The sequence below is a fragment of the Triticum aestivum genome, chromosome 7A, assembly GCF_018294505.1.
Source record: "Triticum aestivum cultivar Chinese Spring chromosome 7A, IWGSC CS RefSeq v2.1, whole genome shotgun sequence".
Lineage (NCBI taxonomy): Eukaryota > Viridiplantae > Streptophyta > Magnoliopsida > Poales > Poaceae > Triticum > Triticum aestivum.
In genome coordinates, this window is record NC_057812.1 from 1,553,716 (window position 1) to 1,560,689 (window position 6,974).

The following is a 6,974-nucleotide window of genomic DNA, read 5'->3' on the forward strand; positions in this document are numbered from 1 at the left end:
CCTGTCATGTTGATTCTCAACCTCACTCTGAAATTCCTTGAACTTTTCAAAGGTTTCAGACTTGTGTTTCATTAAGTAGATATACCCATATCTACTCAAGTCATCACTGAGGGTGAGAACATAACGATAGCCACCGCGATCCTCAACACTCATTGGACCGCACACATCAGTATGTATGATTTCCAATAAGTTGGTTGCTCGCTCCATTGTTCCTGAGAACGGAGTCTTGGTCATTTTACCCATGAGGCATGGTTCGCACGTGTCAAATGATTCATAATCAAGAGACTCTAAAAGTCCATCTGCATGGAGCTTCTTCATGCGTTTGACACCTATGTGACCAAGGCGGCAGTGCCACAAGTATGTGGGACTATCGTTATCAACCTTAAATCTTTTGGTTTTCACACTATGAACATGTGTAGCATTACGTTCGAGGAAGAATAAACCATTCACCATTGGAGCATGACCATAAAACATATCTCTCATATAAATAGAACAACCATTATTCTCGGATTTAAATGAGTAGCCATCTCAAATTAAACGAGATCCCGATACAATGTTCATGCTCAAAGCTGGCACTAAATAACAATTATTGAGGTTTAAAACTAATCCCGTTGGTAAATGTAGAGGTAGCGTGCTGACGGCGATCACATTGACCTTGGAACCATTCCCGATGCGCATCGTCACCTCGTCCTTTGCCAGTCTCCACTTATTCCGCAGCTCCTGCTTTGTGTTACAAATGTGAGCAACTGTACCGGTATCAAATACCCAGGAGCTACTACGAGTACTGGTAAGGTACACATCAATTACATGTATATCACATATACCTTTTGTTTTGCCGGCCTTCTTGTCTGCTAAGTATTTGGGGCAGTTCCGCTTCCAGTGACCACTTTCCTTGCAATAAAAGCACTCAGTCTCGGGCTTGGATCCATTCTTTGGCTTCTTCCCGGCAGCTTGCTTGTCGGGCGCGGCAACTCCCTTGCCGTCCTTCTTGAAGTTCTTTTTACCCTTGCCCTTCTTGAACTTAGTGGTTTTATTGACCATCACCACTTGATGTTCCTTCTTGACTTCTACCTCTCCTGATTTCAGCATAGCAAATACTTCAGGAATGGTCTTTTCCATCCCCTGCATATTGAAGTTCATCACAAAGCTCTTGTAGCTCGGTGGAAGCGACTGAAGGATTCTGTCAATGACCGCGTCATCCGGGAGATTAACTCCCAGCTGAGTCAAGCGGTTATGTAACCCAGACAAAGTGAGTATGTGCTCACTGACAGAACTATTTTCCTCCATCTTACAGCTGAAGAATTTGTCAGAGACTTCATATCTCTCGACCCGGGCATGAGCTTGAAAAACCATTTTCAGCTCTTTGAACATCTCATATGCTCCATGTCTCTCAAAACGCTTTTGGAGCCCCGGCTCTAAGCTGTAAAGCATGCCGCACTGAACGAGGGAGTAGTCATCGGTACGTGCCTGCCAAGCGTTCATAATGTTTTGTTCTGCAGGGAGAACAGGTGCGTCACCCAGCGGTGCTTGTAGGACATAATCTTTCTTGGCAGCTATGAGGATGATCCTCAGGTTCTGGACCCAGTCCGTGTAGTTGCTGCCATCGTCTTTCAGCTTGGTTTTCTCTAGGAACGCATTGAAGTTGAGGACTACATTGGCCATTTGATCTACAAGACATATTTGTAAAAAATTTAGACTAAGTTCATGATAATTAAGTTCATCTAATCAAATTATAATGAACTCCCACTTAGATAGACATCCCTCTTCTAGTCATCTAAGTATAACATGATCCGAGTTAGCTAGGCCGTGTCCGATCATCACGTGAGACGGACTAGTCAACTTCGGTGAACATCTTCATGTTGATCGTATCTTCTATATGACTCATGCTCGACCTTTCGGTCTTCTGTGTTCCGAGGCCATGTCTATGCACATGCTAGGCTCATGAAGTCAACCTAAGTGTTTGCATGTGTAAATCTGTCTTACACCCGTTGTATGTGAACGTTGGAATCTATCACACCCGATCATCACGTGATGCTTACAAACGAACGAACTGTCGCAACGGTGCACAGTTAGGGGAAACACTTCTTGAAATTATTATGAGGGATCATCTTATTTACTACCGTCGTTCTAAGTAAACAAGATGCAAAACATGATAAACATCACATGCAATCAAATAATAATAGTGACATGATATGGCCAATATCACATAGCTCCTTTGATCTCCATCTTGGGGCTCCATGATCATCTTGTCACCGACATGACACCGTCATACTCATCGACATGCAAGTTGTGATTCCTATTACAATAGCATGAACATCTCATACATCACATATAGATCATTCAGCATTCATCACAACTTTGGCCATATCATATCACAAAGCACTTGCTGCAAAAAACAAGTTAGACGTCCTCTAATTGTTGTTGCAAGTTTTACGTGGCTGAAGTAGGGTTCTAGCAAGAACGTTTTCTTACCTACGTGAAAGCCACAACGTGATTTGTCAACTTCTATTTACCCTTCATAAGGACCCTTTACATCGAATCCGCTCCAACTAAAGTAGGAGAGACAGACACCCGCCAGCCACCTTATGCAACTTGTGCATGTTAGTCGGTGGAACCGGTCTCACGTAAGCGTACGTGTAAGGTTGGTCCGGGCCGCTTCATCCCACAATACCGTTGAAGCAAGATAAGACTAGTAGAGGCAAGAAAGTTGACAACATCTACGCCCATAACAAATTGTGTTCTACTCGCGCAAGAAGAACTACGCATAGACCTAGCTCATGATGCCACTATTGGGGAACGTTGCAGAAAAAAAAAATTTCCTACGGCTTCACCAAGATCCATCTATGAGTTCATCTAGCAACGAGTGATTAGATGCATCTACGTACCTTGTAGATCGCGAGCGGAAGCGTTCAAAGAACGGGGATGAGGTAGTCATACACGACGTGATCCAAATCACCGGAGATCCTAGCACCGAACGGACGGCACCTCCGCGTTCAACACACGTACGGAACAGCCACGTCTCCTCCTTCTTGATCCAGCAAGGGGGAAGGAGAGGTTGAGGGAGATGGCACCAGCAGCAGCACGACGGCGTGGTGTTGATGAAGCTGCAGTACTCCGGCAAGGCTTCGCCAAGCGCTATGGAGGAGGAGGAGGTGTTGGAGAGGGAGAGGGAGGCACCAAAGGCAAAGGTAAGAAGTCCTCCATCTCCCCCACTATATATAGGAGGGCCAAGGGGGGGGGGGCTCCGGCCCTAGGAGATCTAATCTCCTAGGGGGTGTGGCCAAGGGGGAGGAATCCCTCCTCCCCAAGGCACCTAGGAGGTGCCTTCCCCTCCTAGGACTCTTCCTCCTTGAAACCCTAGGCGCATGGGCCTCTTGGGGCTGGTGCCCTTGGCCCATGTAGGCCAAGGCGCACCCCCTACAGCCCATGTGGCCCCCCGGGACAGGTGGCCCCACCCGGTGGACCCCCGGGACCCTTTCGGTGGTCCCGGTACAATACCGATGACCCCGAAACTTGTCCCGATGGCCGAAATAGGACTTCCCATATATAAATCTTTACCTCCGGACCATTCCGGAACTCCTTGTGACGTCCAGGATCTCATCCGGGACTCCGAACAACATTTGGGTTACTGCATATACATATCCCTACAACCCTAGCGTCACCGAACCTTAAGTGTGTAGACCCTACGGGTTCGGGAGACATGCAGACATGACCGAGATCGCTCTCCGGTCAATAACCAACAGCGGGATCTGGATACCCATGTTGGCTCCCACATGCTCCTCGATGATCTCATCGGATGAACCACGATGTCGAGGATTCAAGCAACCCCGTATACAATTCCCTTTGTCAATCGGTATGTTACTTGCCCGAGATCCGATCGTCGGTATCCCAATACCTCGTTCAATCTCGTTACCGGCAAGTCACTTTACTCGTACCGTAATGCATGATCCCATGACCAGACACTTGGTCACTTTGAGCTCATTATGATGATGCATTACCGAGTGGGCCCAGTGATACCTCTCCGTCATACGGAGTGACAAATCCGAGTCTTGATCCGTGTCAACCCAACAGACACTTTCGGAGATACCCATAGTATACCTTTATAGTCACCCAGTTACGTTGTGACGTTTGGTATACCCAAAGCACTCCTACGGTATCCGGGAGTTACACAATCTCATGGTCTAAGGAAAGGAAACTTGACATTGGAAAAAACTCTAGCAAACAAACTATACGATCTTGTGCTATGTTTAGCATTGGGTCTTGTCCATAACATCATTCTCCTAATGATGTGATATCGTTATCAATGACATCCAATGTCCATAGTCAGGAAACCATGACTATCTGTTGATCAACGAGCTAGTCAACTAGAGGCTTACTAGGGACATGTTGATGTATGTTATTCACACATGTATCACGATTTCCGGATAACACAATTATAGCATGAATAAAGACAATTATCATGAACAAGGAAATATAATAATAATGCTTTTATTATTGCCTCTAGGGCATATTTCCAACACTTTTTTTGTCCTGGAGTTGGGGCCATCACCCTTCCTGGAGGCATTGCAGGAGATGTTTCTGAGCTCTTGTGCTTCTTGCTGACTGTCTTCTTAACACCAAGCCTCTTCGTCCTATATTCCTTCAGTGCCTCGTATAAAAAGCACGGAAAAAAGCATTAGATCACAGGACAAATATGTGAGCACAAGGAATAACATAGAATAACAGAACCCCAACCCTCCAAGCAAGACATAGTTTGCACCTTAACAATCTTGTTGACTACAACATCATCCACTTCCTCTCCATCAATAACTTCATCCTCCTTAGGATTGTACTCTGGGTCATCATTGATAACTCCACTACCCTCTTGAACCTCATCACTTCTACCTTCTTGTACACCATTTGTTTTCCTAATCATCGACGCTATTGCACCGATGCCAAGGGACTGGAACATCCGATTGTTCCTCATGATATTTCTAGCCCTAACCTTCTCGTACTCGGTGAGAGGCTCTTCTTTGCATGATAAAGGAAACATAACTATTAGGTGAATGTTTGGAATGCATGGACAGGCAGCCAAACATATCTTATGAAATTTTATTATCATTTAATCCTAGTTATTCAGGTAAGGAACTCTAACAGCACACAAGCACAATTAAGCCAGCTTATTCAAATTGCAGCAATACATTTCACTTAGCGTATTAAGACACAGATTTTATGAAACTGGCCACAAGGAGCAAGTTGCATACCAACGGTTGGCCTCATGCTTGACCTTGTCCTCCTTGCCATGGATGATCTTGAGGTGGTGCTTGCAAAATAGAATAAACAACAATCAGATACAACAGGGATAAAGTAAAATGATGCACTTGTATCAATAAAGGAAAGCATTTGGACCATCATGCACATACATGTAATACATGTGAAACAAACTTGATGGATAAACAATACAGTGATCTAGTGTTATTAATTAAGAAAACATGTAAGTGCACCAAACAAGCATGCATGTACACTAGGAGCAAGTAAGAAAAGTGCATAAGTGCTACTAATACAAGCAAGCAAGCAAAGTACTACTGATAGAAACAAGCAAGCAAAGTGCTACTGATAGAAACAAGCAAGCAATGAAGGAAAATGAAGAGAAGAAAGCAAGTACTATTGATACAAACCCTAATTTATAAGCAAGCAAGTAGATTCTTCTCCAAGTGCTAGTGATACAAGCAAGTAATGCTGATGGAAACCCTAATTAAGCATGTATGCCAGCAAGCAACATGAACTAGTGAATTGGTGTCATGTACACATGCTTAGACAGTCTGACAGGAAGCTAGACGAGTATATCATGAGGACCTTCAAAACAACTAGATGTTGCCACTGGTAAATCATGAAACAACTATATTTGCAGCAGTACAAAAGCAGATGAAAAAACTATACTCAACTATTGATTATGCTGTCTCTACACACCACAAATGGCTATAGACTAGATGACACAAGTTAAGACATTTTGACAATTAGAATCAACCTTGTATATTACAACAATCAAAATTATCTAGCACCAATCTAGTATATATTAAAACTAGTCATACTGCCTTAACACACCAGGAATTCCAATACCACAATAAGTACTAAGCATTCCCGTGTTCACTGGAAAGAAGAACACAAGCTTCATGCACATATCATGAAAGAAGAACACTGCTACAAACCCCATAGTGCTACTAATAGCAAAGTGCTACAAGCAATCAAGTACATGTTCATACTAACCCAAGTTGCAAGCAAGAAATGTGCATAATAAAAGCAAGCAAGCATGGAAAGTGCTACTGATAGAAACAAGCATAGTGCTACTGACAGTAACAAGCAAACAAGGAAGGAAATTTAAGGGCAACAAACAAGAAAGTACTGTTGATACAAACAAGGAAGCAAGGAGCTTCTTTTCGAAGTGCTGTTGGAAACCTAATTCACCATCTATGCTAGCTGAGTAATTGAACCATACACAAGCAAGTACTGATACAAGCACCATCAACCAGACATCATCCACTTCCTCATCCCCTGAAATCATCCACTTCCCCATCCATCCCCATCCCTAAAATCATGAACCCTAAACCATGAAGCGGACCAAACGAACCACCAGGAGGTCCTAACCCTAACCCCATGAACCCTAACCCTGACCCCATGAACCCTAACCCTAACCCCATGAACTAGAGGGAGATCATCCCCACGCAACAATAAACATGAACCCTAACCCCAAGAACCACCAGAGGACCTACCGAACTAGAGGACCTACCGAACCACCAGAGATCCTAACCCTAGAATATCCTAACCCATGAGGGGGATCTACTAGAGGGGAGATGGATCCACCAGAGGGGAGGTGGATCCACAAGAGGAGGGGAGATGGATCAAGGGGAGAAGTACCTAGGGGGAGATGATATTGACGATGCAGCGGTGGTCGTCGTCGATCGCGCCGTCGTCGATGTAGTCGCCGTCGTTGTTGA